This window comes from Acipenser ruthenus, chromosome 8 (assembly GCF_902713425.1).
Source record: "Acipenser ruthenus chromosome 8, fAciRut3.2 maternal haplotype, whole genome shotgun sequence".
Taxonomy (NCBI): domain Eukaryota; kingdom Metazoa; phylum Chordata; class Actinopteri; order Acipenseriformes; family Acipenseridae; genus Acipenser; species Acipenser ruthenus.
Genome location: NC_081196.1, coordinates 27034694 through 27052794, shown reverse-complemented (window position 1 = coordinate 27052794; position 18101 = coordinate 27034694). Strand labels below are relative to the sequence as shown.

The 18101-nt window shown below is 36.7% G+C and overlaps 1 protein-coding gene across 1 annotated transcript in view; it reads right to left on the bottom strand.

Annotated features, from left to right (window-relative positions):
* The window catches only part of xpo4 (exportin 4), a 112765-nt gene that overhangs the window by 89927 nt on the left and 4737 nt on the right, over nt 1-18101 (bottom strand). The gene's annotated exons all lie outside the window — the stretch shown is intronic.

Sequence of the window (18101 nt, the reverse complement as noted above, 5' to 3'; positions counted from 1 at the left end):
TCCAAAAAATGTAGTCCACAGTGTACCCCCATCTGAGACAGAGTCATAAAAAAATGAAAACAGAAAAAAAGGTCTGTACAATAACATGACACAACAAAACACACAAGCCTAGGAGTGTGTGATGGATACAATTCTAAAAGTTACAGTATTATAACGGAAAATTATAATGGATAAAAATAGTCCCTTAAACATGTTTCTAGTTGTTGGAAACATGATCATTTTATTGCAATTACTAATTAATTAAAATCAATGAAGCCTCCGTGCTAGCCTCAATTACTCAGAAATGACATAGGACTATTCTGTGATAATAAATGGCAATCATGTATTTTTATTGATAATAAAATTACAGGAAAGGCGGCAAAGTTCACTATCTACGCATCTCTTTAGCTGACCCCATTACGAAAACATATTGCTGGCATTTTTAAATGTTTGGTGACTAAAATGTACAGTACTGATGCTAATTAAATAATAATAAAACGCTTACCTATTATCAGTGTGATGGATGTCCCTGCTTGTTACCAACAGATCACTGATGATGGCAGGGATATTGGAGAGAGCTTCCGTCGCAAGACATTTTTGGCATTTTTAATCTCCGACGGTATTTCGTCTTGATCGACCTTTGCTAGTAATGTACTAGTATTGAGCCAACAATCCATATTTTTTCACTGGATTGAAAGCTAAAAACTCTTCCTCTCACAACATAGGGCTTGTAATGGCTTGTCAAATTAGACCGCATGGCAATACTTCGGTTTCTGATTGGCCATACATTTTGTATTTTGAAATGAACCAATAGTACTTAAGTTACAATAAACTTTAAAATCGGGTCATTGAAAAAATAAATATTGATTTACAGGCACACAGGAAATAAAATGAATTAAAGACTAAGCTTTTAGTTTTTTAAAATATGTAAAAAAAAAGAAAAAAAAAATATTATCCCAAAGACAGACTGCAGTAACCGCCCAACTGATTATATGACAGTTAAACAGGGCTTATTTAAAATGCACATATTTAATATGTAAATTAGCCATGTGTGCACTGAACGCTGTCACAGTGCGTCAGTCTGGTGTTAGCGATTAAACGCTGATTACGTGACAAAAGTTTGCAACAGATTGGTAAATTGTACTAAATAAAATGCGTTGTCTGCCATTTCAGAATTTTTCTCGCATACCCCAGTTTGAAAACCGCTGCATTAGATGAAACCACATTAACAAATACAGTTTAATAGTAGTAGTATTTAAATGCCATTGTCCGGACTGGTACATTCTTACCTTCCAGCTGCCCCTTTATTTTGACAATTTCCACATCAAAAATCGCATTTTTTTTCTTGACATTTTTCATTCTTAGCCCTCAAGTAAATATTTTGGACAGTGTTCAAAACATTTTTTGCTTTATTTTTACAACACGCAATGTTGTTGATATGATAAACGCGTATATCTGTTTCAGGTACTGTATTTTCAAGGTTAAACGATGGGCCGTGTTACACAGAACACTAAAAATAAAATGTCAAATCTACAATATTTATTTTGTTCGTTTTGAGGATTTTCTATATTTTAAGATATTTTAGTACTGCACATAATGACATGGTTTTGAAAATGCTACTTACCAAAACCGTGAGTGCACGTGAACTGTATTACATAATTGCCTTTATTCCAATTCCAGTGGCGTTTTCTCAATGCAGATGTATTGTAGGCATATATGCAGTGTTGTATAAAATCACACACACTATATATATATATATATATATAAATAAATAAATAAATAAAGTCAGACGGTTCTAGCACGTCCCTTTTGAGCTATAAGTCATTAGATCCTTTTGCATGTAAGGCCTTGCTTGGTTGCAAGGATGTGCGGTTCTGTGATGGACCTAGATTCAGTTAAAATGTGTTTGCCCACTGATGATGGGAAAAAGAATGTAGAGATGGGAGCCCAGTTAACAAGATTTAAAGATTTAAGTTTTTGCAGGTATCAGGCTTTTAAAGCCCGTCACCCACACCTGTGGTTTTGACAGACTCACTGATAGCAGAAACTGACCCAAGACTGTCACAGCTACTGGAAGCAGGCCAATCTTTGGGAAACAAATTGAACATTTGGGAAACTGTAACAAATATTGTAATGACTGTAATGTGTTTTAGAAAATATTTTTAGCAGGTCTGTCGTGGTGTTCAGTCCGAGCTGAGCTTGGCGCAGAGTTCGAATCCTGTTGGGACCCGTGCTGTGTTATTGGATGAGTTAAACAAACCTGTATTGATTGAAATAATATGATATACTCTATTCCTTTCAAAAAGATCTGTATACTCAGTAGAAAACAATGGATAGTTGTGTGCAGTCTATGAAAGCACCAGCTAGAAGGAGTCAAACTCGGCAGGCTCTTACCATAAGGCCTTGTTAGCGCATTCGTTTTATGAGAAAAAGTAGCTTCTTTCAATACTTTACTTTGCTTCATGTCTCATACTAATCAACACCAAAAAATTGGCAAAAAGCAAAGGTTGTCTTAAAACCTGCTTTGACCGGATTTTGTATGAACAGAGAAAGGGGTCAGACTTAATTCAGTAAAATAATAATAGCAACTGTTATATTGAAGTAACTGAATTAGAAATACATGTTATAAAATCATTTAAAAGTTAAACTGTTATACAAATAACAGTATTATTGTTGAAAGACCATATTACAGTCAAAAACTAAAGCAGTTCAGTACTAACTGACACTGTCAGGATATTGTAATAATTGTACTGTGTTTTAAAGAATATAAAACCAACATAAATAATATTGCAGCAAATTACGAACAGGTTACAATGATTTGAACTAAGAAAACTGAACAAGTGGTAATGTTAGGAAAAAAGCTTGTCTATGTGCCTTTGTTATTAGTGCACATACACTCGTGGAAGCCTGTAACCTTGAAAGGAGGCTAAGTATTGCAAATTAGTAAAAACAAAAGGGTAACCCTTTTTAGACAGAACGATGTTTGAAACTAAAAAAGACCTATTTGATTGTGTTGTTACTAAGCACAGATTATTCTGATCTAATAATAGAGGGACAAATCTCTCTGAAGAGAAATAATGTTTTAAAGTATGTTGATCTAATAAGAAATATAATATTTAAAATAACAAGTGTTTTTGCTTTTTTAAGGCTCTACTGTAATACAAATAGACTGTAAAAGCAGGAGCGAGCATTTAATTTAATCAATTTAAGAATTAGTTCATTTTCTTTCTCCAACTAAACAAAAAATATTTTAGACATTACAACATCCATTAAATTAAATTAAAGAATATAAATGTTTAGTTTATATAAAGGTTTTACTGCAATAAAAAACAGGAACTGTTAGGTTGGAATATTAGACAAATAGTGTAAACTGTATTCAATAATTTTAGTACACAATAAATCTACAGAAAAACAGCCTTGCCCTTATCTGCTTGCAAGCAGAGCAGTGCTAGATATGGAAGGTTCTTTTTGGCAGTCAAAGTGAGATTTACTTGTAGTCCGCAGTTTTGAATCCAAGGTCTTTCTATGATAAGAAAACCTAGTAGAAGGGAGCATTCCACGAATTAGGGGAGTTGTGTCCAGTCACATTTCTTATCAAATAAGTAGTGACTTTTGTTGGGAGAAAACTGATTTCATGCGATGTATTTGGAGAAGTGCTTACAATGGTGTTTCATATTAATGAAAACAATAGTCTTGGCAAGAAAACAGGGTGTCTCAATCCTGCTTGAGCGGGCAACTTTTAGAAACAGAGAGAGGTCAGGCATAGACTGAGAATGGAACAGTTAAATAAGGCTGTTATACTTAACATGTTCATTATAGCTTGAATTTAAATGAAACTAACTGGACTTGCCACTGTATGCTTATTCAAAGGCAGTCTTTGTCAAATACTTTGTTAACACATATTTGTATATGAAGTTAAACTGACCCATTGACAACACACTGAAAAGGTAATGTAATATGCAGCTAGAACAGTGGGGGGCAAGGTCCGGCCCGCGGGGCACTTCCATCAGGCCCGCGAGCCATTTTTAAAACTAATTAAATGTCATTATATTTGAGTTGCGATTTTTGGCCTAAAAATGACTTCTTCCATGCTATACAAACAAACTCCAATAGATGGCGCTTTAGCCTAGCAGCTGCTGGTATTAGGCCTACATTCAGTGAATCTGAATGCGCTCACGGTCACCTCCATGCTTGACGACGTTGACATGAAAAATGACTGCGGCGAAAAAGAGAAAAGTGGACTCTGAATGTCGTGTGTTCAAGGAAGAATGGACAACGAAATACTTTCACTAATGTTGGACAGAAGGCGGTATGTCTGATATGCCAAGAAAGTATTGCAGTTTTTAAGGAATACAATCTTAATCGTCATTTTTCAAGCAAGCATGCTAACTACACTAGCAATCTGTCCTCTCAGGAAAAGGCAAGCAAGGCCTCTAAACTTGCCACGAACTTAAAAGCCCAACAAAATATTTTTACTAAACAGACCTCTACTCAAGAATCGGTAACTAAGGCAAGCTACATAGTGGCACATAAAATTGCAAAGCATAGCAAGCCTTTTGCTGAAGGGGAGTTTGTGAAAGACTGTATGGTGGAGACTGCTAGCATACTTTGTCATGATGGTAAAAGCCAATTCGAGAAAATTAGCTTATCACGCCGAACCATCACCAGGCGTGTGGAAGTAATAGGAGATGAGCTAACCTCAGAGCTGAAAAAGAAAGCAGATGGCTTCAATCTTTTTTCTATCGCACTGGATGAGAGTACTGACATCAAAGACACCGCTCAACTTTTAATTTTTGTCAGAGGAATTAATGATAACTTTGAAATAACAGAGGAACTTCTTGCAATGGAATCGATGATGGGGACAACCAGGGGCTCTGACTTATGACAGTGTGTCTGCCTGCTTGGAAAGAATGAATCTACCGTGGCGTAAACTGACAAACGTCACAACAGATGGATCCCCAAATCTAACCGGTAAGAACATTGGCCTACTAAAAATATTACAAGACAAAGTAAAAGAAGAAAGCCCAAACTCGGAGGAATTGATATTTCTTCACTGTATTATTCATCAGGAAGCCCTGTGTAAAAGTGTGTTGAAGCTCGAACATGTTGTCAAAGTGGTCGTGAAACTTGTAAACTTTATACGGGCAAGGGGGCTTAACCATCGTCAGTTCATTCAGCTGCTCAATGACACAGAGGCAGAGCACCAGGACTTGTTATATTATTATTATTATTATTTATTTCTTAGCAGACGCCCTTATCCAGGGCGACTTACAATTGTTACAAGATATCACATTATACATTATTTCACATTATACAGATATCACATTATTATATATATATATCATTCAAATGTGCGCTGGCTAAGCCTGGGGAAAGTCTTTCGCCGTGTGTGGGAGCTGAGAGGGGAGATTGGTATGTTCCTGGATATGGTTGGTAAAGCTGACAACTTCCCCGAGTTACAAGACACAGACTGGCTGGCCGACTTTGCTTTTGGTGTGGACATACTGGGGCATCTGAACGATCTAAACATGAAGCTCCAGGGAAAGGGTGTTTTTGTGCATGAACTGTATTCCAACGTGAAAGCGTTCAAGGCCAAACTTCTGTTGTTCTCCAGACAAATGAGCAGCAGGTCTCTCGCTCATTTCCCGACACTGGCAGCACTGAACGCGCCCCCCATCATACAGTAGCATACATCATACAGTGACATACAGTAGCACTTTGATCGACCTGCATGCCGAGTTCTCCCGCCGCTTCGCAGACTTTAGCAAGATTGAGACTGAGCTGGAGCTTGTATCATGCCCCCTATCTTTCGACAGTGCGAAAGCATCACCACACACACAACTGGAGCTCATCGACATCCAGTGTGACAGTGCTTTGAAGGAGAAGTACAAAACAGCTACAATAGACCAGTTTTATGGCTCACTGAATGAAACAAAGTTTCCAAACATGAAAAAGCACGCCCAGAGGATGCTAGTTTTATTCGGGTCCACATATGTGTGTGAAAAAACGTTCAGTCATGAACTACAACAAATCCCATCACAGGTCAAATTTAACAAATGACCACTTGTCAGCTGTTCTGAGGATCTCTACCTCAAAAATGACACCAGACTTTGATGCCCTTGCCAAGAGAGGTGACCAGACCCATTGCTCACATTAAGACCCAAATCACCAAGACGGGTAGGCAAGGCTTATGCTTTCTTTCTCTGTTTTCAACAGTCTTAGGCTTTTTTTAATGGTGATGGTTATTGCAGTGAGAACTATCCAGCAATGCACTTGGATACAGGCCTTTTGTCCACATTCATCTGACAATGAACACTTATTACAATGGCTCAGATTGTGGTACTTTATGTGGGCTGAGATGATCTGAGAACTGTAAATATGGCTCACAATGGAGGTGAAATGAGAATTGTTCCTTAATATGCTGTCATAAACAGGCCGTTCAATATGAACCAAATGATATGCTTTTTGCTCTTACTATTTGTGTCACTCAGATTGTACTTTGAGAATGGAGGTGGTTTTTACAGTGTTGTATATCAGACATCTGCTGTCATATACAGTATGTCATATATGCCTATTTTTGTCTCCAGTCATAAACATACTTTTTTTTAAAAGTTTGCACTTACTTTTTGTGGTTGTGACTTTGATTGTACTTTACAAGGGTAGAGATGGTACAGTGACAGAATTGTTCTGCAAGCATATGTACACCTACAGTACACTAGTAGTGTGTCAATGTGAAACGTGAAAAAGAACAAAGGCTTCACAAGTTTTGTCACGCATATAGTATGTGGCCCTTCACTTGGTTTCAAAAGCTCAATGTGGCCCTTGAGCCAAAAAGTTTGCCCACCCAGGGGCTAGAAGGAACATATATTTTTGACTCAGCTAAATATAATCAAATAGAGCTGGTGTTACATATTAAAAACATTGCTCATATATACACATATACTTGTATTATATTACAGCAAGGATTCTGTGAACTTTGGTCCACCTGACTTCAGAAAAAGGAGCAGTTGGAAAAAGAGAGTGATGAAATCATGTTTTAATGTTTTTTGGCAAGAAGTTATATTCAATCAGTTTTGAAAAATGAGTTGAACAGATCCTTCTTGAATCTAAATTTAAACATAAGAAATGTCAAGGCTGAGTGATGATTAGATTATTTGGGACTCCTGATGAATTCAATGGAGGGAAAATCCTATAAAAACCTAGGTAAAACCCCAGTCAAGTATTGCACGACTTGCTAACTACAAGTTGTGTGATCCATGCTCTGAAGATCTCTGAAAAACTGATTGCTGTTTTGCCGTATTCACAAGTCTCTGCCTGTTGAAGACAGTTCTTATTTTTCAATATCCTACACTTCCATATACTGGAAGGTAAGCATATATTTGAATTTAAAATCTCTTTTTATGATGCATTGCTATAAGGTATAGAAATGATGTTTTAGTCTTAACAGAGTGATATATATTGAATGTTCTAGAATTTAGCGGTGGGCGTTTTTAGCTTTTTGCATTTTATAGCCTAACAGCTAAATATATGATAATCATATTTGTATTACTATATTGAAGTATTAATGCTGTTAAACCTATAAAGGCACCAGATCGCCTGGACTGCTTATTACTTGGGATTTACGGTGGTCTGTGCAACCAACCAATCCAATTTTTAACATAAGCATTTAATAAACCGAAAACTACTACTGCTCTGATTAGTTAAAACTTCAAATTAAATTAGTCTGTGTGATATTATTATTAAAACGTCATCTGGATACGTTGCAAGCCCAGTGCACGAACAATCCACTACAGGAGTTTGAAACATCTTAATGTCCTCCTGAACGTCTCCCCTGTGCTCAGAGCATATACATAAATAAAAAGAGTATGTTGCGAGATTTATATATATATATATATATATATATATATTATATATATATATATATATATATATATATATATATATATCATGCCGTTATAGGCCTACTGGCGAAATGGCCAAGAGGCAGTTGGTGCTTAACACATACTGAATTATTTTGGCCCTGAATTTTAGCACTTTTTTGTAATAGAAAAGACAAATTTCACATATTTTATAACATTACCGTAGGCTACTTTTTTTTTGTAATCAATTATTTGGTTTTCGTTTCAGAAATCTACTGCATTTTGTCTATAAACTGTAGTACGCAGAAGTACACATTTCTCCCATTCACTTGCTAAGTCACTCCATATCTCCAAACATCAGACGGATATTTTGTCTAGCAAATAGATAAGTTTACAGTGGATGAATTTCACAGTATTTTTTAAGCACAAATATAATAACCTACATTTCAACAGTCACTGCCGAAGCAGATTACTTATTCTTCCAGAAGTAATGGTCAGGTGTAACAGGGATACAAGGTTATATTTGCACCGGGCCATGTTGTTAACAAGCCTGATGTTCTCATCCAGACTTTACTATGAAACTGACTGTAACCAGGGAGGGCGTGAGCGCATTCTACTGGACTGGAGAATATGGCACTGGAGTTTAATTATGAAACAAGTAAAAAAGATTAGCCTGTCGTCAGACATGTCATGTTAATACAAAATGCATTAATTTACTGCATATTGGTATTGCGTCTGGTCTGGGAAGGGGGACACACGGGCGCGTTAAGAGAAATTCAGCGGGACATTTTTTTATTTCAGGGGGCAATGGCCTATTGCGAACACTGCATAACCAAGAATGCTTACCGATCTGAAATTTTGCATATGCATAAAGCCCAACTTCTGCATAATTTCCATAAAGCAATTAAAGGCAACATAACAAATTAAAGTGAATCAATAAATTATGTCTTCATTGGACAACTCCTTTGTGGAGTACATTTATTGTAGCAAGTTGTAAGGTTCGTTGTGATTGGCCTGCTGCTTGTGCAAGGCATTCTCTCAGTCAACAGAGGCCGAGGCTTGTGGTTGGGCCCCTCTCTGAAGGTATGGTGGATACATACTCATATCGGAGGTGGATTAATACTAGGGCTGTAACGATGGGTACATATTGACCTTCAAAAGTTTGGAACACATTACCGAACAAAGGTTTGAATCTTCAATAGAACTAATTGCCATGAGTGCCTTTATGAAATGCCGCAGTGCCCCTGTATCTATGTCTATGCACGGCCATTATGGCTGCAGTGCCCTTTCAGCTACAGCAACTAGAGAGACGCCTGTATTCGGAATTGTTTGGATCCAAACAATAACATGATTACGTGGTTATGTTGCACCAATTCCGTAGACAAGTCAATATTTATGTAAAGGAAAAAAAAAAGCAGGCATATCACGTTTTAAACTGAAGCACAAGAGGGATGATAGCAATCTGATCAAACACAAATGCCTGGAAATGCAGAGGTGCTGTATCAACACCAGCAGAATACAGTAACCCCAGTTGTGATGGTCACCAAATATGTGAGTACTAGGGGGTGCTAGATTCTGTTTAATTTATTAAACGTTTAAAATTTAAAATATAGCTTAAACGTTAAAATAAATACATTGAGAAAGTGCTATTACATATTTTTAAACAAACAGCTTTTTATAAATTACCGCATATATGTCTAAGTAGGGCTTCTGATTTTCTGTGTTTTACCCCAACTAATTTAAAAATGCAACTGATACCTTTTAAGCCAATCGTGTATCTCAAGCACAACTGAGAAACGCGTTAATTGTAAAATTGATTTAATGTAGGCCTACGTGTTTTTTTTCTGTGAAACAAATGGGCTTTTAAAGTCATACTTTTTCATTTAAAAGCAGTGACTCATCTGTTAATGTAAATACAGTTACGCATAACAACTGTAATAGTGTGTCCTGCATAAAACACTTCTTTATATTTTTCATTATAGCTTTAATAAAGATGAATCGCTTATTAACATGTTGAAATCTCGTTTGTACGTTCTGCTGTAAATGAAAAATGAAGGCTTGGCCGATTAAAAAGCCCATTAAAAAAAAAAAAAGTAATTTTAATCAATGTTACTATCAACACGTTTCTCAGTTGTGATTGAGGTACACAAATGGCTTAACAGGTATCAAATGAATTCTTAAAATAGAGTAGAAAAGTTGGCATAAAACACTGCAAATCAGAAGCCATATTAAAACACAAGTCCTTTAAAAACCTTGGGTTCAGCAGATAAACTGAAAGAACAACAAGAAAAATCTGAATTCCACAAAGCAGTAGTAATAGTTGGCAATGATTTTGGATATGTGATGCAAACAAACTAAAACATCTGGACATCAGAAGTTGAATTCAGCTTACAGAGAAAGAGTGGAAAAAAACAGACAGAAGCTACTTTTATATTTGAATAGTTGTACTCTTAGTATGCTACTTAAATTTACTAGCAAATGTGTTCCAAACTGCACTGAAAGGAACATTTCCTTAAAGTATGTTATAAATGTGTTGAGGTGAGGTGGGGTCACAAGGAACCTTTTATGTTGAACAGTTATACCTCGCTTCCATGGACAGCCAACTCGAGTCGACTCGAGTGCACTCAAATTGATGTGAATTTTCCCAGAACTCCAGTTGTCCATCAACTCGAGTTCTGGTAAAATTCAGATACATTTGGTGAAAAATGAGGTGTTTCCACGCTTTTGAGTAATCATGCGAGTTGGGCCTGTGCCTCTGGCAGACTGGTATGCAGAACAGGGAGAGAAGCGCCGGACAAGGGAGAGAAGCGCCGGACAAGGGGAAGAATATGTCATGTCAAATAGATATGAGAATGGCAGTGATGAAGCCAATGTGCTTGAAAACATAAAAAGTAGACTGGACTAGGGATGGGAATTTTAAAAATGTTTAAACTCTAAAGAGCGGTTAAACGTTTAATAATATGCTAGATGTATAACCGGTCACGTGACAAATGTCACCAAATGCGTATTTTTTTTATGCATTAATTTTAGTAATTTATCAGTAGTCTGTCGTGTATGTGACTGCTCGTGCCACAGTAAGGGCAGATATTATAAAAAGGAAGGGGTTTGGCAGTTGCCTCCAAGTAGCTTTTCTAATTGGTGCAACAAAGATTGACACTGGGGTTTTATTCTCGGCCGATCTGGTGCTTCATTGGTGCACTGTGTGTGTGTGTTTATGCCTGTAGTAGGCGTGGTATGGTATCAATTCCACGGCGGGGTAATAACGTTGATAACAAGTGTTTTTTCAGAGTTTGTTCTATATTTAAAATGGCATCTCTAAACAAAGGAAGCCACGTTTGGAAGTATTTTGAGGAACCGGATGAGAAAACAAGTGGTATGTAAATAATTATGCCAAACAAATTTGCCGTACCACAAAAACACAAGTTCAATGCTTCACCATTTGAAATTATTACTATTATTATTATTCATTTCTTAGCAGACGCCCTTATCCAGGGCAACTTACAATTATTACAAGATATCACATTATACACATTATTTCACATTATAAAGATATCACATTATTTTTTTTACATACAATTACCCATTTATACAGTTGGGTTTTTACTGAAGCAATCTAGGTAAAGTACCTTGCTCAAGGGTACAGCAGCAGTGTCCCCTACCTGGGATTGAAACCACGACCCTCCGGTCAAGAGTCCAGAGCCCTAACCACTACTCCACACTGCTGGAGAAAACATTCAGAATTATTGAGGATGGAGCTACTGATGGCAATAAAAAGCAAACATCCATAACAACATTTGCTATAGATTTGGCCGAACAGAGTGTGATCACGTTATCTCCTATGAGCACAGTGCGTGTGAATCGTGAGTGCTGCAGTTTTGAAATCGATGTAAGATTATCCCAATACTGTGCCAACTCATAAAACAATAACAGCGAGGCTGGACAAAACTTAAAGAAAATCGTGCTGCAGCTGTTCATACAAAACTTTCAAAAAGGGAGAAAAAGCTGAAATTACCACAGACTCGTGGACCCCATTCCCCAATCTTCCCATAGGTGGAAGGCTTTTTTCACTTGAAATTGTTCTGTAAGCTTTTGGACCGAACGGCCGTTTAGTTTAGTACAATTTTTATTTGTATGTTGGACCTACTGCACTAAAGTAAAGGACCTCTGAGACACACTTCAAACAGGTAGGCCAGGCATCTCTTTTTACAATTTAATGTAAAGTTGTGTGGAAACGTGAATTTGAATACTTTACGTTACTTAGTAATACTTGACCATATACAATTAACTGCACAAGAAGGCAAACATTATATTAATTACTTAATATATGACTTGATTGTTAGTTTGGCATTTAAAATAGGACTTGTGGCAATGTTTGTGAGGTTTATGTACACTAATACAGTATGTAGAGGAGAGTGGCGTTTGATTTGAGTCCTCAGAAATTGTAATGCTCAAGTACTTGTCTCAAGCAACAATAGATCTAAAAAATCCCACCCCTACTTAAAGACCACAAACTTTTAAATCTCTGAGGCAGACTTTTTAATATCAGTCACAGTGCTCTTTAAAATTCCAAAATATTGTGCTTTTATCCCTGGTAATTAATTACCTTTTCCAGAAGTGAAAGTATTTCCAACTTTTTTTCAATTGTAAGCACAACTCGCTTTCCTGTAGCCATTCTGCATTAGCGCTGTACAGTGGGTGATGTTCGTCTCTTAATTTTTTTTTTTTTTAAAAGCATATAATTTTGGGCAAAGTTACTTAAATAAAAATAAAAAAAACTACAAAACAAAAACGGAATAGGTTCCTGTTTTTTTGTTGTTAAATGAACCTTTAAGAAAAACACTTCTAAAAACATTATACCATCCAAAAATGTGTTCAATATGTAAATAGTACATAGTTATATCTCCACTAGTAACTTTAATTACAACCATAAATATACACATTTCAATATATACTTTCATGTGTATGTATTTTTATTATTTTTTTTATTATTTTTTTATTTTTGTTTATTTTTTAGTTTGTAGTTAAGTCTTTGCGATATTAAGATGTTATTTGTTTATTTACTTAGAACATACTAACCAGGGCTGTCGGTATCAGAATGTACTATAAAGAGTGTGTGTGTGTGTGTGTGTGTGTGTGTGCGTGTGCGTGTGCGTGTGTGTGTGCGTGTGCGTGTGCGTACACATACGGTTCAAACGTTTAAACACGGACATTGCAAAGCGTTAAAACGTTCATAAAAATTTACCAAAAGCACATCCCTACACCGGACATTTCCACATAAGGATTAATAAAATCTGTTATTTATCTGATGTGATCAGAAACCTAGAGGCATTGTAAACTGCGCCTCCTACTGTAGTAGGACTGTTCTGTTTTATGTTAAGCATTTTCATGTTTTTTTTTTGTTTGTTTTTTTCAAGGGTTTAATTAAGTAATAGCCAAAACTGTTTATTCCTGACTTGTTAGAAAGTCTGTAACAAGATGGTTGAATGTTATTGTCAATACGTTGCAGATATTACTAAAAAAAAGTTAAAATTAAACAAAATGTTAAAATTAATTAGCACCGTATAAAACCAGTACTTGCTAGTCTAACTGATTAAAGGCCTTCTTTGTTGTTCTCCAAGTTGCTGCAGTGACATTGTAGATGCTAGTAGAACGAGTGCCTGTAAATGAGATACTGTTTTAGCAGACAGATTTCATTAAGTAAACATTTATTTGAATCTTTTTGGAATTAAAAGTATAAATGCAAAACTGCGTTGCAGTTTTCTTTGTGACCGAAAAACGCCAATTCAAAAACCGCCAAAATCCCCGAAGGTAGCAAAATGTCCCGTTATACGGTATGTTAATTGGGTAAAATCCCCAAAAATGACATTGGTCTCCATTGAAAACATTGGGAACCACTGCCTAACAGGATTCCATTCAACTTTCTGTTAATACAGATCAAGAATTCCAACAGATGAAGCAAAAGCTAGTATTTAATAAAATAATTTGTTACACTTTTTGCCCTTAGCTTTGGCTAGTAGGGTTTACAATTTAAGTGGTTAATAATACAAATACACCTACTGTAACAGTCCCAAAATTCTAAACACATGTTTTCAGTACATACTGAATTAATGGCACCTTAAAGGTCTATTCACTGTAAAACAATACAAATTCCCAGCATTTTTCAACTGTGCCGAAGCATGTTTTTTTTCACTAGCAATTAACTAACTTAAAATCCACCAGGCAGATTCTGAATCCAGTAGTCATTTGGCAAGCAAACAACTAAAATTACCCCTTTAGAAAGTTTTTTGTCCTCACAATAAAAAACAGATCTAAAAAAATCTATGGAAAGGTCTCCCTGTAAGACGTGTACATTTTTTATGTCCTTTGGTGTGACGTATAGAAAAGGAATTTATAATTATAATTTTTTTTGTAAATGTATCATTTTAAAATATAGCTTATGCTTTGCTAGAATATGTTTTACCAATAGATCATATATAATAAGTCTTTCACCAACATCTGATAACCTTTATTCTATTTGCTTCTAGATGGCCATGAGCAAAGAGAGAACGGCAGCGTACCGAGCAAGGATCAATAACGATCCTGCTAAGAGAGTACTTGCTGGCAAAACGACAAATGAGGTATATTGTGGAAGGTTTATCAGACACAGGAGATCAAAAAGAAACATCAGACAGAAAGAGAAAGAGTTGAGGGCTGTTCTTGATTTAACTCCCACTTCAGTGGATGAAACAGTATGGCAGGATCTAGATCCCCAAGCGGCAGATCCTCCAGTGCCAGGTCCACCAGAAGTCCTAGCCAGTGTAGATTCTGAGTCTAATTAGGACTTACTGCTCAGTCCTAGTTCAGTGCAGGCCCAAGAATTACAGCCAGTGGCATCATCCACACCACAACGACCACTGCAGAATACAGCAATGAAAAATGAAAAGAGCAATCAGAAACTCAGGGAAGACATTAAACAAGAGCTGAGATGTACAAAAAAAGATGGCTTCGCATTAAGAAAAGCAAAGATAGTAAGAGTGTGATCCAAAATTTCCAACCAAGATCAGCAAAGGAATTGTAAAATAATTTCTTTCTAGAGATGAAAACAGTCGTATTCTACCTGGCAAAAAGGGCATAATCAGGTAGGGTAAACAAAGTAATCAGAGTCGAATTCTGTCAAAGTCCTTAATTGATCTGCCTGCCGAGTTCTGCAGAGAGTTCAGAAAACCAGTGTCCATGTCTTACCAACAGTTTCTCAGGCTCCGTCCCTTTTACGTCACTGAACCCAAAAACAGTGACCGTAACACTTGTGCATGTTCGCACCATGAGAATGTTGGTCTGCTCATGCAGAGATTGTACCAGAGGTGTCCTAAACACAACAAGCACTTCCACACTCTTATCAAAGATCACATGTAATACTGACAACAAGAAGTGCATGTACAGAATGTGTGAATGAGGTTGACCTTGGGCACTATGATCCGGAAGAAAAAGTCACCTGGTATCAGTGGGTGAAAGAAGATGTCACTGTTGGTGAGAAAACTTACAAAAACTGGGTAAATAAAAGCACAGGAAGGAAGCATGCAAGAGTTTGTGCAGAAGTTTAACGGCATGCTTGATCACCTGGCACAACACCAGTTCAACTGGATCCACCAGGCAAAAGAGTTCAGGATTCTCAAAGAAAAACTGAGAAATAATGAAATAGCTCTCCATACAGTGGTAGCATACACGTCACACGGATGTCAGTCGTATGCAACAATTTCAAACTGCACACGCCATGATGAGAGAGCTGTATGGGCTTACACTGAGCCTGTACTCAAAGACATGAGAGACAGCCATGGAAGAAACTTTGATGATCTGCATGTGATGAGTGATGGTCCAGTCACTCAGTACAAGAATAAAGCTAAATGCTACCTCCTCAGCACTCTTCCATTCTCAAATGGCTTTAAGTCAGTCACATGGAACTGAAAAATCTCATGGGAAAGGAGCTCCTGATGGTGTAGGGGGTGCAGTAAAGAGAATGGCAGACATCCATGTCAAGCAGGGCCATGACCTGCAAACTCCTGAAGATCTATACACTTTAAGTGAGAAGTCATCCTGCAATATAAAGTTCTTCTGGGTAACTGAGGAGGAAATCCTGAGCTGTGACGAAAAACTACCTGTCACAGTCAAGAAAGTACCTGGCATAATGAAATCACATCAGGTCATTGCGACAAGTCATGCAGTGATTCATCAACCAGAGACAGAAGTTGTTTTTGCGAAAGACCTTTTGCAGTTGCCACAGTCCCAAAAAAGTAGAGGTGGACAATTTGACAGAGAAGACCGATGTGAGGGAAAGAGAGGAATCTGAAAGTATCTGCTCTAGCTGCAGTGGCAAGCATGAAGTCAATGCGACATCAGAAAGCTCAAATTCAGAAGCTAAGAACATAAGAAAGTTTACAAATGAGAGGAGGCCATTCAGCCCATCTTGCTCGTTTGGTTGTTAGTAGCTTATTGATCTTATTGAGGTGGATGTTGGAAGGTTTGTTTTAGTCAAATATGATAACCACCCACAAGTCGGTCAAATTATGAAGAACTCTGAAGATGAAGTGTAAGTGAGCTGCATGAAGCAACTTGGTGTCAACAATGCATTTACATGGCCACAATAACCTGACTGCACATGTTACTACCATTCAGAAGTTCTCAGTCATATCTCAGAGCCAGAACCTTTACCATCATCATGCTTTGTGAAGCTGTCCCATGATGACTGGGAAAAATTTAAGTCAGCTAGCATGATCAGTTAAAGGATACTTTTCAACCCCTCCTGATTCTCAAAGTGTCTGATTTTAGACTACCCCACACGCACAATTCTTTTAAAAATTAAATTATTTTTAGCTACTTTATGAAATAGTACGTCATTTTTTCCACACTTACTAGTACAGTACTTGTTTTCCTGTCACTTGATGTTATGTCTTAATGTTACTGTAATGTTACAGAATGTACAATGTTACTTCTTAATTAGTGTTATTTTACTTACTGTACTTAACCCTTTGCAGTCCATTGTCGGACGTGGTCCGACATTACAATTATTCCTATCAGGTCCATTGTCTGACCCTGTCCGACATCATTATAGAAACCCAAAAAACAGGTTTTAGTAGTTTTTTCTCCGGAAAAAGTCGAGAAAACCATTCAATGGCCGAGTGGGAACGACAGGAGCCGAGACAAGTCAAAAAAAAAAAAAAAAGGCGTATCTCATGAATAGTCATACTTGGCCCTGGTATCATATAACGGGGCGGTCGTAAGTAAACAAGCTGGCTGACTGCGAGTCAGCGCACAGAGAACAAGGACATTTGCAGAAATTTTTTGAGATGTTATAGTAATAAAATAATGACTTGGATCGCATTATTGAGGAGTTTGGTGATAAAACGAGTGATCAGGAGATGATTGATCGGTATGTATGTATGTATGTCTAAAATTAACTGCGCATGTGAAAATAAATTAGACCTGGCGTGCCTGACGCGCATTTAATAAATGGACCGCAAAGGGTTAATGTTACTTACTATTTAATGCTACTTACTTGTTAATGTTAGTGAAAATGGCCATGAAGCACCATAAGAAAATGAATTGTCCCGAAAATGGGCCGGCTGTTGCCGTCCATACTGTGTCTTACCGTACTTATGTTCAACATGTGTTTCTTTTAAAAACAAAATTAAAAGTATATTTTGTTTCTAAATGTTTCCCATTGTCTATCTTGTATTTCCTCATTTGTCATTTCACAAATCATCATCATATCATTCAGTCCTAACGATAGCGTCCTGTGGTGTGACGTCACAGTCCTATGGTGTGACATTTAAAATTGGTAAAAAAAAATGTAATGAATGCTTTATTCAGTAAATTTGCACATCAGGGAAAACTGATTAGTACAAAGCTATTCAAATAATTTTATTTAAGGTAGAATTCATTTTTGATAAAAAAAAAAAATGAAATGATAGGTGTCAGCTATGGCTAAAATGACCACCGTTATAGCACAAGCCTCATTTAAAACGCTTTCAAAAATAGGAAACACATTGTTTTGATCATGGTAACAACAGTTACACATATACAGTGCCTATAGAAAGTCTACACACACTTTCAAAATGTTCACCTTTTGTTGCCTATAGCCTGGAATTAAAATGCATTAAAATAGTAATTTCTAGAATATTTTTTTCCAAGTGAAAAAAATATTCTAGAAATTTGTAGAAAATTAATTAAAAATAAAAACTGAAATAGCTTGGTTGGATAAGTGTCCACCCCCCTTATAATAGCAATCCT